Source organism: Chiloscyllium plagiosum, unplaced genomic scaffold, assembly GCF_037043375.1.
Source record: "Chiloscyllium plagiosum isolate Xiang-an unplaced genomic scaffold, Cpla_swu_hap1 HiC_scaffold_11, whole genome shotgun sequence".
Classification (NCBI taxonomy): domain Eukaryota; kingdom Metazoa; phylum Chordata; class Chondrichthyes; order Orectolobiformes; family Hemiscylliidae; genus Chiloscyllium; species Chiloscyllium plagiosum.
Window position 1 is genome coordinate 3,174,064 of NW_028270149.1, and position 23,042 is coordinate 3,197,105.

General features: G+C 43.0%; 1 pseudogene; it reads right to left on the reverse strand.

The window, feature by feature from the left end:
* Positions 1–540: 540 nt before the first annotated feature.
* LOC148148737 (uncharacterized) lies at positions 541–22,170 on the reverse strand (annotated as a pseudogene).
* Positions 22,171–23,042: the final 872 nt, after the last annotated feature.

Below are 23,042 nucleotides of genomic sequence, written 5' to 3' on the forward strand. Positions count from 1 at the left end.
GGTGACTTAATAGAGACATATAAGATAATCAGAGGGTTAGATAGGGTGGACAGTGAGAGCCTTTTCCAAGTATGGGGACGGCGAGCACAAGGGGGCATAGCTTTAAATTGAGGAGTGATAGATATAGGACAGATGTCAGAGGTCGTTTCTTTACTCAGAGAGTAGTAAGGGTATGGAATGCTTTGTCTGCAACGGTCGTAGATTCACCAACTTTAAGTACATTTAAGTCGTCATTGGACAAGCATATGGACGTACAGGGAATAGTGTAGGTTAGATGGACTTCAGATTGGTATGACAGGTCGGCGCAACATCGAGGGCTGAAGGGCTTGTACTGCGCTGTAATGTCCTATGTTAAATAAAGAGCTAAGAGAAGTATTGAACAATGTACAGAATCTCAGTAGCATCTAAATATGAGACTTCACTCTTGTAGAAATTATGAAAAATTACTTGCATAAATATGATTTGACTTTAGCTGTCTTAATGTAACCCGTGGATTTTATATGCTTCTTTGTCCAAATGTTGATATTGTAGACGATGATTTTAATAACTGATAATCAATGCATTATGTCGCATTGTACTGTCCGTTATTTCAACAATGGTGCTTGCTCCATCTGTTGTAATTGTGCTACGTTTCTGTTATAATAACGAAGGAAGGTGATGTAAAAAATTAAGCAACTACTCACCCTTGCTATTGATGTCCAAGTTTCATTTTTTTGCAATGCAATATTCATTTCTGATGTGTTTGAAATTGCAGATAAATATTTACACGGAGCGAGACTGCAGTCACTATTTCCAGAATTTTCCCTTGTACTAATAAAATGTTTAATGCTGAACAAAATATGAATTAATAAATAAATTGAAAACAATTCCTTATATTTGACACATTCACAGGATAAATGATGAGAAATGTAGCCTTTCATATGCAAGTTTGAAGTATAGCAGAGTGATGAGTGTTAAAACAACTTATTTCACACATTACTTACATTTCAATTGAAATTAATGTTCAGTTACATCACTGTTTTCTGCAGATCACATCTTTTTACAATTCACAACTTGCTGTATTTAACAGTTTGTGAGTAACACATTATCTTAAATTCATAACTTGTAGAAAAGAACAGATGGGCATCTTTTAGAATAGTAAATAGAATAGAAATTTATTGCCACATGTACCTTTACATGAAAATACAGTGAAAGCTTTTATACATCACCCCAACACAGCACCTATATCGATGACAGAAGTCATATAAAATAATAAGGAAAATGTAAAATTAAGACAAAGTTCATCACAGTTCAGTTATTGGCTCCTGGGCTCAGGAAAAACAGATTAAAGAACAATGCAGCAGGGACGAGACCACCATTCCGGGCTGTTGGAATACTGAGCCGGAAACCTCTACCGGAGAAGACCACCACACTGGGAGATCATCACACTGTGCCAGCACAACCACACTGTGCCAGGATCACCACATCGGGAGACCACCACACTGTGCCAGGATCACCACACATCAAATTGGGCAATAAGCATTGGCCTTATCAATGTCACTTACATCCTCTTTTCACATTCTATTATGGTTCTTACAAACTATTGGACAAAGCAGACAAAACAGTCCAAAGATGTGCAGGTCAGATGAATTGGCCATGCTAAATTACCCATAGTGTTAGGTGCATTAGTCAGGGGTAAATGTAAGGGAATAGGTTTGGGTGGGTTGCTCTTCAGAGAGTTGGTGTGGACTTGTTGGGCCTGTTTCCACACTCTAGGGAATCTAATCTAATCTAATCACGATTGTATATATTACAAGACTTTCATAAGATCACAAAAGAACAAGGAACAGAAGTAGGCCATTCAGCCCCTTGAGCCTGCTCCACCATTTAAAACAATCACGGCTGATCTCATCTCAACCTCAACTCCACTTTCCTGCTCACTCCTCATAACTCTTCAATGCATAACTAATTAAAAATCTGTCTATCATAGACGAGAACCATGGAATCCCTACAGTGCGAAAGAGGCCATTTGGCCTTTTGAGACTTCACCAACCCTTTAAAGAACATTCTATCCAAAGCCAGTTCCCCACTCTTTCCCCATAACCTTGCATTTCCCACAGCCAATCCACCCAACCTGCACATCTTCAGACTGTGGGAGGAAACTGAAGCACCCGGAGATAACCCACGCAGACACGGGGAGAATATGCAAACTCCACACAGTCACCTGAGGCTGGAATTGAACCTGGGTCCCTATCTCCTCAAATTTATTCAATGTCCCAGCATCCATCACACTCTTGAGTAATGAGTTCCACAGATTCATGCCCTTTGAAAGAAGTAATTTCTCCTTATCTCTATTTTGAAACTGCTGTCCCTTATCCTCAAAACCATGACCTCTCATTCTAGGCTGCTCCAGTGAGGAAATATCTTTTTAAGACCACTTTGTCAATCCCTTCAACATCTTATATCCCTCAATTAGATCTCCCCTAATTCTTCTAAATTCCAGAAAGTGGAGGCCTAAACTGCTCAATCTCTCTTTAAGACAAGCTTTCTCATTTCTGGAATCAATCTAGTGAACTGCCAATACATTTACATCCCACCTTCAAATGCGATGACCAAAATCATATGCAATACTCTGGATGTGGTCTCACTATTGCCTTGTACTCCGGCAGCAACACTTCCCTACTTTTATACTCTATTCCATTAGCAATAAATACCAAAATGCCATTTATCTTCCTTATTGCCTGCTGTACCTGCATCCTGGCTTTCTGTGATTCATGCACAAGGACACCCAGATCCTTCTGTCCTGAAGCATTTGGAAGTTTCTCCCGTTCAAATATAAAGTTGCCTTTTTATTCTTCTGAGCAAATTTTGTCGGAATTTATCCTATTGTTTAATTCATGGTCAACTTTACTGAGCTGGAAAAGTCCAGATATTCATACAGTGAAGAAAAGAACAAAGGACTTACAGTTAGAAAGTGACTTTTTCATCCTCAAATTGTGCTAAAATGTTTCTGACAATTGATATTTTGAAGTATACTCACTGTTGTTTCTTAGACAAATCCCTTTTATTTCCTTTTTCCTGTCTGTAAACCATGTTGGTCTTTGGTAGTGGTGGGGCCAGGGGTAAAGTGATGAAGTCCAAAAAGAGGACTTATATGCTTAATGGAACAAAGATACCTTGGAGTGCAGATTCATAGCTCCTTGAAAGTCGAGTCGCAGGTAGAGTATGGCGAGTCCAGAACTAGAGGGCATAGGTTTAGGGTGAGAGGGGAAAGGTATAAATGGGACCTAAGGCGCACCTTTTCATGCAGATTGAGATGCTTATATGGAATGAGCTGCCAAAGGAAATGGTGGAGGCTGATACAATTGCAACATTTAAAAGGCATCTGGAAAGGTATATGAATAGGAAGGGTTTGGAGGGATATGGGCCAAGTGCTGGCAAATGGGACTAGATTGGGTTGGGATATCTGGTCGGCATGGACGAGTTGGACCGAAGGGTTGGTTTCCATGCTGTACATCTCTATGACTCTATGACTCTAAGAGTATATTTTCCACAGATTGAAGGGAGAAGGTGGGTGCTGTTTCTGGAAGGTAAGGGACAATCTGCTAGAAGTGATGATAAGGTAATGCATGAAATATTCATTTTCTTTTTGCTCACTGAGTTGATTATTAGGGGGAACAATTTGAGATGATTACAGAAAGAAATAAAAAGAGCTCAGTAAATTTATTTTTACATGGAGTATAGTTGGAATATGCAGTTTTCAATCACAAACCATCATCTGAGCAGAGTATATGAATATCTTTAAACAACAATTGGATGGCTGTTTGAAAAGTAGATTATTAAAGGCAAAGGATTGAATAGGAGAGCAGGATTAATCTGCATGGCACACTGGAAGGCATGTGGAGTGAGCAGGAGAATGGGATATTAAAAGGATGGAGAGAAAGAGAAGGTGAATTAAACACAGCAACATTTAGCAGCAGCACAATTTATTCTGCATTGCATGATTTCCTAATCTAGTTATTAGATCAAGACGACTCGAGATTTGTACTTAATTGAATTTTGGAAACATTGCAAAACCCAGTATACAATACTCTGTGACCATTCATTCCCTGAGTTTGAAGTAAACATATTGTTTATTTTCCATTTTCAGGATGTCTCTTGCAAAAATGTACAGATCAAATAAAGTCACTGACTGAAAATACTTATTTTATTTCTGTACATGTCTAGTTCCTTCCTCATCTAATTTCTCAGCTCCATCCAGCAGCCACTAGATAACCTGAAGAGGAAATACCAGGAGACCGCACAGGACCATGTTTATCTCCCACTATAAGACATTGATAGTCAATTTTAGTGAGTCAGTCGATTTGGGCATATGGTGCACTGTCTGGTGGACAACTTTTACAATCCCCTTTACACCTTAGCCATGTCCACTTTTACATGACTTACATTTTACACCTCTCAGAAGATACTTTTGTTTGCAACAAAAAAGTAAAATTAAACAGGCGATATGTTGTTAATGATTTGAATGTCAAGTGTCTTCTGTGTCACCATGCCATGCCATTTCTGTGTTCCAGTTTTGTGCGCAGTTAGGAAACATGCAGCCTTTTCGATCTGCCTTAGTATAGTTCCTACAGCCAGTGGGATGTCTTCCAACATGGGGATCTTGCAGTTCAGTTATTTCTTAGCATTTTCTATTGGAAGGTGATTTTTTTTTACCTTGAGCTCATTGACAGGCACCAATTATTTTCTCCACAAAATGCTACAATTTCAGGTTAAGTGTCCATTCAGAACAGTGCGCCTGTACATTTCAGAAAGGCATGGAGCACTTGTTATCACAAAAGCTGATGCTGAGCAATAAAGTATTGTTTCATTTTATGTCATAGGGTGTTCATTATGAATAAGCAGCTCTGTCATTTATGAAAAAAAATTAACATTAATGGCAGAAGGTTACTGCTGTGCTAAACCTATAGCAAAATGCGCAGAGTGCTATTAACAACATTTAAAATACCTAAAGACCTAGATTGCAATTTTCCATTTGACAGCAACTGTGCCATAAAATCACTAACCCTCGAAAACTCTGCTCTACAATTACTTAAAAATAATTTAAGGTTTATGTAGCTTAAAACTGCAATGTGTTATCTTGCTAACTTGTCAACTACTCCCATGCCATCGCATTTACAGATATCTCTGTAAACCTCCCTGGTTCTGAAATGTTGCTTAACCTAACAATTTTGTGAGGTATCTACCCTGCCTATACTGGCATCTTGCACATCTACAAGTGGAATTGCTCCAGCATGGGCAGCTGTTCTTCACTCCTAATGAAGGGCTCTTGCCTGAAACGTCAATTCTCATGCTCCTTGGATACTGCCTGACCTGCTGTGCTTTTCCAGCATCACACTCTTGACTCTGATCTCCAGCATCTGCAGCCCTCCCTTTCTCCCAGTTTCTCTCCTTCAGCTGCCTGGGTCCCCAGCTCTGGAATCCCTAAGCTCCAGCATCTCTACCTAAGTCTTTGCTTCAAGCTTTTGGTCACCTGTCTTAATATTGTTGGTGGCTTGATGTTACGTTTTGTTTGGTAATGCGCCCAATACGAACACACAAATTAATAGCACTCTGGAGTAATCCAGCCCTTAAGCCTGCTGAACCATTCATTCAGACCATGGCTGATCTGTTTGTGTTTTGAATTCCATATTCCCCCTCATCCCTGTCTGAAAATACCCTATTTCCTTCCACTTGAGAACTATTCACTGATTCCACCTCCACTGCCTTATAAGGCTGAGGTTCCAAAGTTGCCCACCCATCTGACAGAGAGAAGCACCCTTAGCTCTGCCCTAAAGGGGGTGATCCTGAATTTTGAAACAGTGTCTCCTATTTCTGGACTGACCCACAAGATGATACACCCTTTCCACAACCACCTTATCAAGAACATTCAGGATCTTTTACACTTCAATCTAATCACACTTCACTCTTCTAAGCCCTACTAATGCAAGCCCAGCCTGTCCAATCTTCCCTCATAAAACAATTCAATTATTTTAAGTACCAATGCTCCCAATCTGAACATACATATGAACACATGATGAACTGCTTCCAACACATCCACATCCTTCCTTCAATAAGGAGTCCAGAGGAAAACTTCAGAAGGAGGCCATCTGGTGTATAATAACTGTGCCAAGCAGAAAAGCAGCTGTCCGGCCTCATCTCACATCCCAGCTCTCGATCTGTAGGCTTCTCAGTTATGGCACCTCCACTGCAAACCCAAGTTTTCTCTAATTACAAGTGCCACCTCTACCACCCTTTCAGACCCCATCATCGTCTGGATAATATCACTCCTCAACCTATCCGATCTTAAATCGTAACACAAGTTGTCCATTCCTGCCAATATCCCCATGGTGCCCTCTCTTGCATGATCACTTCCTATCTGTAATATGGTGGCCTGAACTATACGCAGTAATCCAGCTGCTCCATAACTAGTGTCTTATACAGCTTCGGCATTGACTTGGAGAGTCATACAGCATAGAAACAGACCCTTTCATCCAACTCATCCATGCCGACCAAGTTTCCCAAACCAAACTAATCTCATTTCCCTGCAATTGGCCAATATCTGTCTAAACCCTTCCCATTCCCATACCTATCCAAATGTCTTTTAAATGCTGTACCTGTACCTGCATCTACCACTTCCTCTGGCAGTTCATTCCACATATGAGCCACTCTCTGTGTGAAAAAATTGCCCCTCTGGTCCCTTTTAAATCTTTCTCCTCTCACCTTAAAAATATGCTCCCTCACACACCCTAGGGAAAAGACGTTTGCCAGTTAATTTATCTATGATTTTATAAACCTCATGATTTTATAAACCTCAATGACGTTACCCTGCAACCTCCTATGGTCCAGAGAAAAATATCCCGGCCAATGCAGCCTCTCCTTATAACTCAAATGCTCCATTCTCAGTAACATTCCTGGTAAATCTTTTCTGAACTCTCTCCAATTTAGTAATATTCTTTCTATAGTGAGGTGACCAGAACTGCACACAGTACTCCAAACATGGCCTCACCAACATCCTGTACAACCTCAACATGATGTCCTAACTCCTGTACTCAGTGGTGTGAGTGATGAAGGCTAAATTACTTCTTAATCGCCCTGTCCATCTGTGATGCAAATTTCAAGAAACTATGTACCTAAACCACTAGGTCTCTCTATTCAACAATATTCCCCAGGGCCCTGCCATTAACTGTATAAGTTCTGCTCTTATTTGTTTTACCAAAATGCAATACTTTGCATTTGTCCAAATTAAACTCCATCTGCCACTCCTTATCCCTTTGGCTCTTTTGATCGAGATCCTTTTGTAATCTTAGATAACCTTCTTCACTATTCAGTGTACCACCAGTTTTGGTGTCATCTGCAAACTTATTAGCTATGCCTTCAAAATTCTCATCCAAATTGTTGGTATAAGTGACAAATAACAGTGAACCCAGCACCCATGGTCACAGGCCTCCTGCTATAGGACAGGAAATTATCCTGCATGCTGTTTTAAACATCATATGCACCTGTCTTTGGGAATCTGCAGTTATTTGCTCCTTTTACACTTACCAGAAACCTGCCATTTTTCCCTCTAACCTTTCTTATTTTCCTCACAATGCATTAACCCATTTCTCCAGTATTAACTATTTTGGTATTTTCCTCCCCACTAACTTGCCAATTGCCAATGGATCCCATGTTGTTATAATTTTCTGACTAGTCTGTCGGGTGATATTATCTCCTTGCCAAAGTGTTTGAAACTGTCCTCAACAGCTCCAGCAAACCTCCACACCAATTTGTTTTAATACTGCTACTGCTTATTTATTTGTAATTTGCCTATAAAGAGTAAATGCATTTTAAAATGTTGTAGAATTTTAATTAAATAAAAATAAAATAATCAGCTGACATATCAATTCCTTAAGTGATGTGTTTTAATAACTCTATTTAAAATGTTTGTGTAAACATTTAAACATCCATCAAGAAATAAATTATATTTAAAACAGCAATTTATCATTTTCAAAGGAATGTAATTTTTCTGATTAATGAAGTGAAACAAAAACTAACAAATAAAACTGAAATAAATTATTATATAGATAAACATTAAAACAGAGAGTAAAACCATGTGCTTCGTACTATGATTTGGAACTTATTATTGTTAATTTAAAATCTTGCAATGATAACATTAGATGATATATGCTGCTATTGTTTATTCATTCAATCAAATCAGCTTTGGAATACAGAGTGTGAGTAATTCAAGGTACGATGCATGATGAGAAATAGATGATTTTGTGCCCGTCCTCTACTCTTTCATGGGATGTGGGCAAGACCAGCACTTATTGCCCATGTTTAATGCCCCTGGAACTGAGCACAGTCACTTGTAGAGCAGACCAGATCCTTCCCGAAAGGACATTAATGAACCAAACATTTTTACAGTTTGTCATGGTCATGGTGACTGAGACTAGCTTTCAGTTCTAGATGTCTTATTGGATCTAAATTCCACTAATTGCCTTGATGAGACTTGAACCTATGTCCCTCGAGCACTCAGTAGCTTGGGTCTCTGGATTACTAGCCCTCTAATATCAGTCCAATGTCATCATCTCCCATGGTGGCTTGAGAAGAGATCTTGTCACAAGAAGAGGCATTTATCCTTTTGAGCCAGTTCTGTCATTCAATGAGATCCCAGAGAGTGGGGAGCCTGTGGAACTCTCTGCCACAGAAAGGGGTTGAGTCTAAAGTTTTTAAGAAAGAATTGGATAAATCTCTTCAGGCTAATGGGACAAAAGCAGTATGGGGAGAAATAAGGAATGGATATTGAGTTAGATGACCAGCCATGATCATATTGAATGGGGAAAAAGGCTTGAAGGGCAGAATAGCCTACTCCTGCTTCTATTTCCTATGTTTCTATGAAAACCTGAAAGGCAGGTGTTTAATGGAATTGTAATCTTTATTTTATTAACCTTATGATTATTATTGTGATGTGGGTTTAACTGGTTGAATCAGTGTTTATGCTTATCCCTAGTTGCCCCTTGAGAAGGTGGGGGTGAGCTGCCTTCTTGAACCACTGCAGTCCATGTGCTGGAGGTTGACCCACAATGCCCTGGGGGAGGGAATTCCAGGATTTTAACCCAGTGACACTGAAGAGAGTCCTGATTGAAAAAGTAAGCTCGGAGGCGGAGGCGGCGGAAGTGATTCATTTTGGAAAGTCGAATTTGAATGTTGAATACAGGATTAAAGCCAGGATTCTTGGCAGTGTGGAGGAACAGCGGGATCTTGGGGTCCACTCAAGTTCCCACCCAGGTTAATGGGGTTGTTCAGAAGGTGTTTAGTGTTTTGACTTTCATTAAAAGGGGGATTGAGTTAGAGCCGCAAGGTTTTGCTGCAGCTCGATTAAATCCTGATTAGATCACACTTGGAATATTGTGTCCAGTTTGGGTCCCCTCATTCTAGGAAGGGTGTAGATGCTTTCAAGAGGCTGCAGAGGAGATTTACCAGGATGCTGCCTGTATTGGAGGGCATGTCTTATGAAGAGAGGTTGAGTGAGCTTGGGCTTTTCACACTGGAGAGAAGAAGGAAGAGAGATGACCTGATAGAGGTGTACAAGGTAATGGGAGGCATAAATAGAGTAGATAATCAGAGCCTTTTCCCCAGGGCGGAAATGGCTGTCACAAGGAGTCATAATTTTAAGGTGATTGGAGGAAGGTATGGGGAGATGTCAGAGGAGGGTTCTTTACACAGAGAGTGGTGGGTGTGTGGAATGCATTGCCAACAGTGGTGGTAGAGTCAGAGACATTAGGGAGATTTAAGCAATTGCTGGACAAGCACATGGACGGCAGTAAATTGAGCGGAGTGTAGGTTAGGTTGATCTTAGATTGCGATAAATGCTCGGCACAACATCGTGGGCCAAAGGGCCTGTACTATGTGTACTGTCTGTCATATGTTCTATAACTTGCCCACCACCAATGTCAAGCTCACTGGTCTACAGTTTCTTAAATATTAGCACCACGTTAGTCAACCTCCAGTCTTCCAGCATCTCTCCTGTGACTACCGATGATACAAATATCTTAGCAAGGGACCCAACAATCACTTCCCTAGCTTCCCACAGAGTTCAAGGGTACACTTGATTACGTCCTCACACCCATATCTTCCATGTCCTGCTCCACATTAAACACTCGTTTAGTTTCTCCCCCATCTCCTGCAGCTCCACACATCGGCTGCCTTGCTGATCTTTGATTCTGGCAAATCTTTTTCTCCAGACAAAAAGGGACTTGCAACGTATAAGCTTCATGAAGTTGCTGTCAGCAATACTTTAGCTCGAAGCGTCTTTCCAATGTCAGCTTTTCTCAACTGACTGAACATGGAGTTTCCAGTTGGCAAGTGTAACAGTAGGTTAATCTCAGCTGCACTGTTTCAAATTGAAGTTGTGATTAAATCACCAGTAATGGCTATCGTTACTGACTGAATGAACAGCTGTCACAGTCACCAGCTGGAAACCTTGTTTACCCTTAAGCAAGTTGAGAGATTTATTTTTAATTATTCACTCTTGAGGTCTGAGAGGTGCTGACAAGACTGGTGTTCATTGCTCATCCACTGGGTGAAACTTTCCTTTTTGAAAGCCTGGGCCCTACTTGATTCACTGAAGTGGCCTTTGGTAAGGTGGCTGCAGTTGTTCAGGAACAGACGGAGCAGTACGGCATATTTGCTCCACTCCACTTGGGGACATTAGTGACTCTGCTGTATGTTCACAGCAATCCAGCAATTCATGATCACTTTTGCTAAGGCCAGCTTTTAAATTTTATTTCCAGCTTTTCAGAATTGACTGCCACGTCTCAAACTGATTTACTAAGATTTGGGTTCATGTTCTCTGGATTAAACGCACTGCTGATTAAAATTCAGCCAGGGTGATGAGTATTTGATGGACTTCCCTATTGGGTGTGCTATATACCAACTGCCAGTGGGTTTACTGACACAGCACCAGGTAAAAGGAAGGAGTTGATTTGAAAAAGAGTTGCCAATCTGTTGCTCCAGTGATGCTATTTTAAAATGTAACAGGTGAGACCAGTTGGTAGGACTGAGGATTAGCAGATGGGAAAAACCAGTAAAGAAAACCATTTGAATACAGAACTGGCTCAAAGGTAGAAGACAGAGTGTGGTGGTGGAGGGTTGTTTTTCAGACTGGAGGCCTGTGACCAGTGGAGTGCCACAATGATTGGTGCTGGGTCCTCTACTTTTTGTCATTTACATAAATGGTTTGGATGCGAGCATAAGAGGTACAGTTAGTAAGTTTGCAGATGACATCAAAATTGGAGGTGTAGTGGACAACGAAGAGGGTTGCCTCAGATCACAACAGGATCTGGACCAGATGGGCCAATGGGCTGAGAAGCGGCAGATGTTGTGAAACTTGAAAGGGTTCAGAAAAGATTTACAAGGATGTTGCCAGGGTTGGAGGATTTGAGCGATAGGGAGAGGCTGAACAGGCTGGGGCTGTTTCCCCTGGAGCGTCGGAGGCTGAGGGGTGACCTTATTGAGGTTTACAAAATTATGAGGGGCATGGATATTACAAATAGACAAATTCTTTTCCCTGGGTTCGTGGAGTCCAGAACTAGAGGGTATAGGTTTAGGGTGAGAGGGGAAAGATATAAAAGAGACATAAGGGGCAACTTTTTCACGCAGAGGGTGGTATGTGTATGGAATGAGCTGCCAGAGGAAGTGGTGGAGGCTGGTACAATTGCAACATTTAAGAGGCATTTTGGATGGGTATATGAATAGGAAGGGTTTGGAGGGATATGGGCCGGGTCCGTGCAGGTGGGACTAGATTGGGTTAGGATATCTGGTCGGCATGGACGGGTTGGACCGAAGGGTCTGTTTCCTTGCTGTACATCTCTATGGCTCTATAAAACCTTACCACTTAGAGACAAATCTATTGATTACTGAAACTCAGTTTTGAAGTATAACTGACACTTTGGATTAAGACCATAAGACCATAAGACATAGGAGTGGAAGTAAGGCCATTCGGCCCATCGAGTCCACTCCGCCATTCAATCATGGCTGATGCGCATTTCAGCTCCACTTACCAGCGTTCTCCCCGTAGCCCTTAATTCCTCTAGACAACAAGAATCTATCAATCTCGGCCTTGAAGACATTTAGCGTCCCGGCTTCCACTGCACTCCGTGGCAATGAATTCCACAGGCCCACCACTCTCTGGCTGAAGAAATGTCTCTGCATTTCTGTTCTGAAATGACCCCCTCTAATTCTAAGGCTGTGTCCATGGGTCCTAGTCTCCTCGTCTAACGGAAACAATTTCCTAGCATCCACCTTTTCCAAGCCATGTATTATTTTGTATGTCTCTATTAAGTCTCCCCTTAATCTTCTAAACTCCAACGAATACAATCCCAGTATCCTCAGCCGTTCCTCATATGTTAGACCTGTCATTCCAGGGATCATCCGTGTGAATCTCCACTGGACATGTTCCAGTGCCAGTATGTCCTTCCTGAGGTGTGGGGACCAAAACTGGACACAGTACTCCAAATGGGGCCTAACCAGAGCTTTATAAAGTCTTAGTAGTACATCTCTGCTTTTATATTCCAACCCTCTTGAGATAAGAGACAACATTGCATTCGCTTTCTTAATCACAGACTCAACCTGCATGTTTACCTTTAGAGAATCCTCGACTAGCACTCCCAGATCCCTTTGTGCTTTGGCTTTATTCATTTTCTCACCATTTAGAAAGTAGTCTATGCTTTTATTCTTTTTGCCAAAGTGCAAGACCTCGCACTTGCTCACGATAAATTCCATCAGCCATTTCCTGGACCACTCTCCCAACCTGTCTAGATCCTTCTGTAGCCTCCCCACTTCCTCAGTACTACCTGCCTGTCCACCTAACTTCGTATCATCGGCATTAATAAGTGTCATTGGTAAATTCTGAGGGCTTTTCCTTCTGGGTTAGCTGGAGGTGGATGTGCCTGCAGAGCACCAATGACAAAGGCAGATGGCAGCCATGATGGGGACTGTTACTGTCACTGGCTTGTAGAAGAGAGCAAGTCATACCCTGGAAGACTAGCAGCCTCACCCAGCACAAAATAGACAAATGGCCAAACGTTGCAAGATCAATGTTTCAATGTTAAAAAGATAACTTCTGCTCACTTTGAGCCTCACAGCTGTTTGGTTTTGGCAATTTCCACTTTGAACAACTGCCTTCTTGCTCTGTTCCACCCATTGTCAATTTCCAAAAGAGATATTATTTGGAGATGAAGGTTATCCCCACTTCCCCCAAAGTTTTCCCTTTGAAAACAGCAAAATGTTTTGGAGGCATTGGGATTCAGTGCTGCCTTTGGGAAGGTGTACAAAGTTAAAAATCACACAACACTAGGTTATAATCCAACAGGTTTATTTGGAAGCACTAGCTTTCGGAGCGCTGCTCCTTCATCAGGTGGTTGTGGAGAACAAGATTGTAGGATACAAAATTTATAGCAAAAGTTTACAGTGTGATGTAACTGAAATTATATACTGAAAAAGACCTGGATTGGTTGTTAAGTCTCTCATCTTTTTGAATGACCATGCTGGTTTCAGTTCTTTCATATGTAAATCGCAAAACTTTTTTTAAACTTACATTCTCCAGTGTACTTTGACAATTGGTGTCATATCAGCCCAGATAATACATTGAAGGTGTGAGGTGCCCTGTGTGAGGCTTGCCTGTGCTACAGTGGTGAGACTCATTCTAATCTAAAAAAGGGATTTACAGAATCTTACATGGATTCATGCAGTTTTTGAGCAGATGATTTTGGGAAGGTGATTTTTCAGTTGTGTCTGTTTTGATCCATCCCAGTTGATGGAACTGATTTTAACTCTGTGTGACTGAATGTATTTTGAGAAGGTTAAAATCAGCTCATGGTGTGGGCTTCTTGTGAGTTGCTGTGAGAGGTTCCCTATGTGACCCTATACTCCCCATATTCTGCCTTTGTGTTCAGCCTACTTCCTCCTGAGAAGGTGCTGAGAAAATATTGCCCTTGTCTGAGAGCTTGGGACATGGAATCAAAGACTCCAGATAAAGAATTTCTCATTAAGGTAACAGTTTTTCAAGTAGATAGCCTGATACTTGAGAATTCTCTACGAGAGAGTAGGGTTTCTGAATCCACCATTAACAAATATATCCCACATAGAGGTTGGTAGATTTTTCAATACAGAGGGAATTGAGGGATCTGGCAATCATGCAAAAGAGACATGGGTGAGGTAGAGGAGTAGCCAAGATCTATTACAATCTCACCAGGTCTAGTCATCCAGAGTCTCAGGTTAATGCTCTGGGGGTGAGATCAAATTGTCATTATTAACACTCCCTCACAGACAAAGGTGACTCTCTTTCACTCTCAGGGTGAGTCCGTAGATGGCTGTACAGACCAATGGGGCTATCACAGGCTCTGTTACACTGGGGACAGGTGGTGGTCACAGGAAAGGGTGGGTGGGGCAGTAGTGTGGCTGTGTGCTCTTTATGCTGCTGCTGCCCAGCTTCCACTTTTTCCCAATGGCAGGTCTCGAGGGGCTCAACACCTTCCCAGATGCTCCTCCTCCACTTTGGATGGTCTTCGGTCAGTGATTCCCAGGAGTTGGTGGGAATATTATACTTCACCCAGTGAGGTCTTGAGGGTATCCCTGAGGCACTTCCTCTGTCCACCTGGGGCTCACTTGCCATTTTGGAGCTGGGAGTAGAGCATCTGCTTGGGGAGTCTCGTGTTGGTCATGGGGACGACGTGCCCAACCCATTGTAACCGATCAAGTATGGTCAGTGCCTTGATGTTGGGGATGTTGCCCTGGTCAGCTGGAAGAATTTGAATTTAATTAATAACTCTCAAAAAACTCATCTCAGTTATGATGATCATGTAAAATCATCAATTTTCGTCTCCGTTGAAAGAGCAAATTGTCATAAAAACCATCTGGTTCACTAATGCCCTTTAGGGAAGGAAAGTGTCATCCTTACCTGATCTGGCCTACATGTGACTCCAGGCCAACAGCAATGTGGTTGACTCTTATTGTCCTCTGCAATACCCAATAATCTTCTTATTGTCCTCTACAATACCCAGTGACCCTCTTATTGTCCTCTGCAATTAGGGATGGGCAGTAAATGAGGAGACAAGGGTGATGAGGCAGTTAGGAAATTTGAAAATCAAAGTGAAAATGTTAAAGTCATTTTCAAATTTTTGACTGGTCTGATGGATGAGGCCAGACCACTCAAAACATTCTTAAACTGGCAGCCCCAGACTATAACTTTGCGATTTGTTTCTGTAAGTGTACAGTGAAAATTACCCAGATTAAATTAGCGAGGTTGACTACTGGATTTAAAACAGACAAAAATCAATCCACAAAATTATACAATGAAACACGAAGAACTGAATGAAGAACCCCTACAGAACTCAGTCTATCCAAACTAGACTTAAGTATGCTGTTTTGAATATACACAACAGTCCCAATCAGCAAACCCCCCCCCCCCTTTAAAACACGGTACAAAAAAGGGTCAGATGCTTACAGGTTGAAGTTAGAAGGGCAGAGAGAGAGTCTCTACATAGCTCACTGTTGAACTCCCAACCAGTTCTGAACTGAACTAAACTGCTCTATTGGAGAGCTGACCTTTCATTCTACAGGTCACTTCTAAACCATGGCCACTGTGGCCTGAAGTCTCATCTGTTTACATTTAAACAAAAGGCCTCTCAAAATCCATTTCATCTCTGTACTAAACCAGTCTGATCGGAGCCCGGTCCGGTTTATTACCCCTCTGAAAAGAAACAAGGACAGAGTCTCCTTGAGCCAAGGAACAGCTTTTAGATAAAAAAAGGACTAGTTATGTGACACTGGATCTGAATCTTTTTAAATGAGTGCACAGGATTTGGTGTAAGACACTGGCAATGGGATTTTAATACTCGGGTTTACAGAGAGTAGAATGTTAAAGAGCAGCCAGGACTGTGTGGAATAGTGAGATCTAGAGTTAAGAATAGCATGGTTAAGGGTTTCAGAGGCAAATGAGCTGACACATGGGTGAAGTGGGAGCCTGCCATCCCATTGGAAATATGCAGCCCCAGTGCTGACATGGAAGTATAGTTGGAAGATCATCTTGTGGTCAGCTGTGACACCAAGTTTGTGAACACTCGGGCTGAGCCTCTGACATTTGCCAATGAGAGGGATGAATTCAGGGGCAAGGGAACTAGGTTTGTAACAGTGACTAACAACAATGGCTTTGGCCTTCCCATTATTTAGTTGGAAACCATTTTTGATTGTACAGTGCTGGGTGCTGGATATCGGGGAGGGTTAAAGGTGCTGCCTTGTCTTCTGAGGAAACAAGAGATGGTGATGGTGGTGAAGAAGGAGAGAGGAGCAGTGTCTGCATAGACAGCTGTTAACAATATCAGCTAAACATGTGTTTTGGAGGGAAGGTTGAGTGCTCAGCAGTTTTTTGGGAATAGAGTTTCAATCTTGGGCTGTCCAAAGATGTTTATAGCCAATGAAGTACTGTTTGGTGTGCAGTCACTGTTCTAATGTAGGGAATATATTAGCCATCTATAGGAAACATGGAGGTTTTGGATGTAGGTTTGCCCACTGAGGAGGAAGGTTCATTTCCAGACGTTTCGTTACCTTACTAGGTAACATCTTTAGTGGGCCTCAGGCGAAGCAATGCTGAAAATTCCTGCTTTCTATTTATATGTTTGGGTTTCTTTGGGTTGGTGATGTCATTTCCTGTGGTGATGTTATTTCCTGTGGTGAAGTCACAAGTAGATGGGGTCTAACTCGGTGTGTTTGTTGATAGAGTTCCGGTTGAAATGCCATGCTTCTAAGAATTCTTGTGCGTGTCTTTGTTTGGCTTGTCCTAGGATGGATGTGTTGTCCCAGTCAAAGTGGTGTCCTTCCTTATCTGTATGTAAGGATACTAGTGAGAGAGGGTCATATCTTTTTGTGGCTAGTTGGTGTTCATGTATCCTGGTGGCTAGTTTTCTGCTTGTTTGTCCAATGTAGTGTTTGTTACAGTTCTTGCACGGTATTTTGTAAATGACATTAGTTTTGCTCATTGTCTGTATAGGGTCTTTCAAATTCATTAGCTGCTGTTTTAGTGTGTTGGTGGGTTTGTGGGCTACCATGATGCCAAGGGGTCTGAGTAGTCTGGCAGTCATTTCTGAGATGTCTTTGATGTAGGGGAGAGTGGCTTGGGTTTCTGGACATGTTTTGTCTGCATGTTTGGATTTGTTGCTGAGAAATCCGTGGACTGTGTTCATTGGGTACCCATTCTTTTTGAATACACGGTATAGGTGATTTTCCTCTCCGCTGCGTAGTTCCTCTATGCTGCAGTGTGTGTTGGCTCAGTGAAATAACAAATCTTCTTAAAACTTGTTAATACATGGAGGTATTCCAGGTATTAAAGTAGACATGGGGAGGATGTATCCTCATGTGGGCCAATCTAGAATGAGAGATCACAGTTTTAGGATAAGGAGTAACAGATTTAGAACCGAGGTGAGGAAAAGTTATTTCTTTTAAAGGGTCATGAATCTGATGAATTCACTACTCAGAGTGCGATGGATGCTGGAACATTGAGTAAATTTAAGGAGGAGATGGATAGATTTTTAATCAGTAATAAGTTGAAGAGATACGGAGAATGGGCAACTAAGGAGTTGAGGCTGAGATGAGATCAGCCAGGATTGTATTACAAGGTGGATCAGGCTCAACGGGCTGAATTGCCTCCTCCTGCTTCTAGTTCTTATGTCCTTAATTCTATACAGCAAAATCCCACAAGCAGAAGGGTAATAATGACCAGATCACCTATCTTTTAGTAATGGATAAATATTGCCCAAGATACTGGAGAGAACACCCCTTCCTTGAAATCAAACGCCAGACATCCAAGTGACTGAGCAAAAGGGCATTTGGTTCAAAGTCTCATCTAAAAGATATTTCGCTGAATAGTTAATGAAGATGCTACTGGCTGAAATTTCAACCACTTGAAGGACTTGGCAAGAACTGAACAACAGGATACTTGAGTTAGGAATGAGCATTTAGCCGCATCAATAATATTCCCGTCTAACAATAACACAGAATAGATAGGAACATGCAGATTTCAAAGTTGTTAAAGTTGTAGGATAACTGGCAAAACTGGCACAATGTTGTGCTGAGCATTTATCTTAATCTAAGATCAACCTAACCTACACATCCCTCAATTTACTGCTGTCCATGTGCTTGTCCAGCAGTGGTGTAAATTTCCCTAATGTCTCTGATTCTACCACCACCACTGGCAGTGCATTCCACGCACCCACCACTCTCTGTGTAAAGAACCTACCTCTAACATCTCCCATATACCTTCCTCCAATCACCTTAAAATTATGACCCTCGTGATAGCCATTTTGCCCTGGGGAAAGGTCTCTGGCTATCCACTCTATCTATGCCTCTCATTACCTTGTACACCTCTATCAAGTCACCTCTCTTCCTCCTTCTCTCCAGTGTGAAAAGCCCGAGCTCACTCAACCTCTCTTCATAAGACATGCCCTCCAATACAGGCAGCATCCTGGTAGATCTCCTCTGCACCGTCTCAAAAGCATCTACACCCTTCCTAGAATGAGGCAACCAGAACTGGACACACTATTCCAAGTGTGGCCTAACCAGGGTTTTGTAGAGCTGCAGCAAAACCTTGCAGCTCTTAAACGCAATCCCAATGTTAATGAAAGCCAAAACTCCATACACCTTCTTAACAACCCTATCAACGTGGGTGGCAACTTTGAGGGATCTATGTACATGGACCCTAAGATCTCCCTGTTCCTCCACACTGCCAAGAATTCTGTCTCCAATCCTTTTTTCAGCATTCAAACTCAACTTTCTAAAATGCATCACTTTGCATTTATCCAGGTTGAACTCCATCTGCCACTTCTCAGCCCAGTTCCGTATCCTGTCAATGCCTGCAACAGCCCTCGACACTATCTCCAACACCCTGACCTTTGTGTCATCGGCAAACTTACCAACCTACCCTTCCACTTCTTCATCCAAGTCATTTATAAAAACTACAAACAGCAGATGGCCAAGAACAGATCCCTGAAGGACACCACTGGTCACCGACCTCCAGGTGGAATGCTTTCCATCCACTACCACTTGCTGTCTTCTTTCGGCCAGCTAATTCTGCATCCAGACAGCCAAATTTTCCTATATCCCATACCTCCTAACTTTTGAAATGATCCTATCATGGAGAATCTAATCAGATGCCTTACTGAAATCCATATACACCACATCTACTGCTCGATCTTCATCAACATCTCTCGTCACATCCTCAAAGAACTCAATTAGACTTGCGAGCCATGATCTGCCCCTCACAAAGCCATGCTGACTATCTTTAATCAAACAATGTTTTTCCAAGTAGTCATAAATCTGATCTCTCTGAATCCTTTCCAGTACCTTGCTCACCACAGATGTAAGCCTGACTGGTCTATAATTCCCAGGGATTTCCCTATTCGCTTTCTTGAACAGAGGAACAAGATTTGCCTCCCTCCAATCATCCGATACTACTCCCGTGAAGAGTGAGGATGCAAAGATCATTACCAGAGGAAGTAACCTTGGATATATCTGGTCTGGCCCTGGGGACCTATCTATCTTGCTGCTTCCCAGAGTTTCCAGCACATCCACTTTCTTAATATCAGTCTGTTCAAGCCTATTAACCTGGTCCACAGTGTTCTCACTGTCAACAAGGTCCCTCTCTCTTGTGAATACCGAAGCAAAAAACTCAATTAGGGCCCCCCTACCTTTTCAGACTCCAGGCACAAGTTCCCTCCACTATCCCTGATTGGCCCTACCCTCTCTCTGATCATTCTCTTATTTCTCACGTAAGTGTAGAGGAATTGTGAGGAGTTTTTTTTAAACTTGATGGATTATCTGATCTAGTTTGAGCTGTCTGGAAGTAGTTTCAGTAATAGTTTTCAAAGGCAATTGGATAAATACAGCAAAGGGAAAAAGCAAATTGCAAGGCTACACAGAAAGAGAAAGGGAATGGGACTAATTGGACAGCTCTTTCAGATAATAAAACAGGTATGATGGGCTTACTAATACAAATGAACTTTGTGATCATAGAATTCAATCCTGCTTCACTACACTTCCTCCTGTTATTTACCAGTTTATTATTTAAATATAGCAGCTGTGGAGATAGATACAGGGTGATTTGCTGTTTACTAAATCCTTCCTGTTGTGTACTGAGGCCTAATGACTGCTGCCCATATCCTGACTCTCAATAATTCCCATTCTCACATCAGCCTGGTGCTTTTTGACCGAGACTAGCTCCTTTTCCTTTTGTCAGTCATGGGATGAGGGCATAACTGGCTAGGCCAGCATTTATTGCCATTCCCAGTTACCCAGAGGGCAAATTAAGAGGCAATCTCATTGCATTGAGTCTGAAATCACATGTAGGCCAGACTAGGTAATGATGGCAGTTCCCTTCCCTAAAGGATTAGTGAACAAAATGGTTTTTCCACCATTCCATTATGGTCATCGTTAAACTCTTAATTCAGATTTTTAAATACTAAGTTCAAATTCCAGCATCTGCCACGGTGGGATTCAAACCCATTTCCCCAGAATGTTCCCTGGGTCTCTGGATTATCATTCTAGTGATAATACCACAAGGCGGTCATCTCCCTCCTAATTACCTCTCCCCTGACTGATGAATGACTGGATTTTAAAATTCTCAGATTCAGATTTCTCCCCAGCCTCACTCCTCCCTATCTCTGTAATCTCCTCCAGCTACACAACATTCTCTGATCTTTGTGCTTGTCCAATCCTGGCATCTTGCACTTTCCCGAGGAGAAAGTGAGGATTGCAGATGCTGTAGATCAGAGTCGAGAATGTGTTGCTGGAAAAGCACAGCAGTTCAGGCAGCATCCGAGGAGCAGGAGAATTGATCTTTTGGGCATAAGGAATGAGTCTTGTGGGCCAAGGGGGCTGAGAGATAAATGGGAGGGAGGGTGGGATTTGAGGGAAGGTAGCTGAGAAAGCAATAGGTGGATGAAGGTGAGGGAGAAGATGATAGGTCAGAGGAGGGAGTGATGGACAAGTGAGGAGGGCGGGGTGGGTTGGAGGCTTGGGACTGGGATAATGTGGGGGAGGGGAAATGAGGAAGCTGTTGAAATCCATATTTATCCCATGTGGTTGGAGGGTCCCAAGGCGGAATATGAGCTGTTCTTCCTCCAGGCGATAGGTGGTAACAGTTTAGCAGTGGAGGAGGCCCAGGACCTGCATCTCCCTGATGGAGTAGGAGGGAGAGTTGAAGTGTTTAGCCACGGGGCGGTGGGGTCGGTGGGTGCGGGTGTCCCAGAGACGTTCTCTGAAACAATTTGCAAGAAGGTGTACCGGATGCAGTGGATGACATTGGTAGAGGTACAGGTAAATTTCTGATGGATGTGGAAGGATCCTTTGGGGCCTTGGATGGAGGTGAGGGGAGTGGTGTGGGTGCAGGTTTTGCAATTCTTGCGGTGGCAAGGAAAGGTGCCAGGAGTGGGCTGTGGGCTGGTGGGAGACGTGGACCTGATGAAGGAGTTGCGGAGGGGATGGTCTCTCTTGAACGCTGATGGGGTAGGAAAGGAAATATATCTTTGGTGGTGGGGTCTGTTTGGAGGTGGTGGAAGTGGCGGAGAATGGTGCGCTGTATGCGGAGGTTGGTGGGGTGGAAAGTGAGGATTAGGGGGTTCTGTCCTTGTTGCATTGGGAGGGTTCAAGGGTGGTGGTACATGAAGTGGAGGAGATGCGCTGGACGGCATCATCAACCAGGTGGGAAGAGAGGTTGCAATCGTAGAAGAAAGAGGCCATCTGGGACTTTCCAAGGTGGAATTGGTTATCCTGGGAACAGATGAGGTGAAGGTGGAGGAATTGGGAAGAAGAGATGGCACTTTTACAGGAGGTAGGGTGTGAGGTGGAGTAGTCCAGATGGCTGTGCACGTCGGTGGGCTTGTAGTATATGTCTGTAGCTAGTCAGTTGCCGGAGATGGCGATGGAGATATTCAGGAAGGGGACAGAGGTTGCCGAGATGGTCCAGGTGAATTTGAGGTTGGAGTGGAAGGTGTTGGTAAAGTTGATGAACTGTTCAACCTCCTCGTGTGAGCACGAGGCAGTGCCGATACAGTCATTGATGTAGCGGAGGAACGGGTGGAGGGTAGTGCCAGTGTAACTGTGGAAGATGGATTGTTCCATGTATCTGACAAGCAGGCAGACATAGCTGGGGCCCTTGCAGGTGCCCATGGCTACCCCTTTGGTTTGGAGGAAGTGGGAGGATTGGAAGGAGACATTGTTGAGGGTGAGGACCAGTTCAGCCAGGCGGATGAGGGTGTCAGTAGAAGGGTACTGGTTGGGATGGTATGAGAGAAAGAAATGGAGGACTTGGAGACCTTTGTCATGGCAGATCAATGTGTACAGGGACTGGATGTCTATGGTGAAGATGAGGCGTTGGGGGCTGGGGAAACGAAAATCTTGGAGGAGGTGAAGGGCCTGGATGGTGTCACGAACATAGGTGGGGAGTTCCTGGACTAAGGGGGACAGGACGGAGTCAAGGTAGGAAGAGATGAGTTTGGTGGGACAGGCACAGGCTGAGACAATGGATCGACTGGGGCAATCAGGTTTGTGAATCTTAGGAAGGAGGTAGAATCGGGCACTGCAGAGTTCACGGACAATGAGGTTGGAGGCTGTGGATGGGAGCTCCCCAGAGGTCATGAAGTTGTGGATGGTCTGGGAGATGATGGTTTGGTGATGGGAGGTGAGGTCATGATCAAGGGAACAATAGGAGGAGGTGTCTGCGAATTGGTATCTGGCTTCAGTGGCGTCAAGGTCAGCGTGCCTCATTGCAACTAGGTAAAAACAAGAACTGCAGATCCTGAAAACCAGATTCTAGATTACAGTGGTGCTGAAAAAGCACAGCAGTTCAGGCAGCATCCGCAACTGCTCCCCCTTGCCTGTGGGCTTATTGGTGAGGTTGGGGTTGGAGCAGAAGGAGTGGAGGGCGTTGTGAGGGTGGGAGTTCAGAGAACATCTCTGGAACACCTGCACCCACCAACCCCACTGACCCGTGG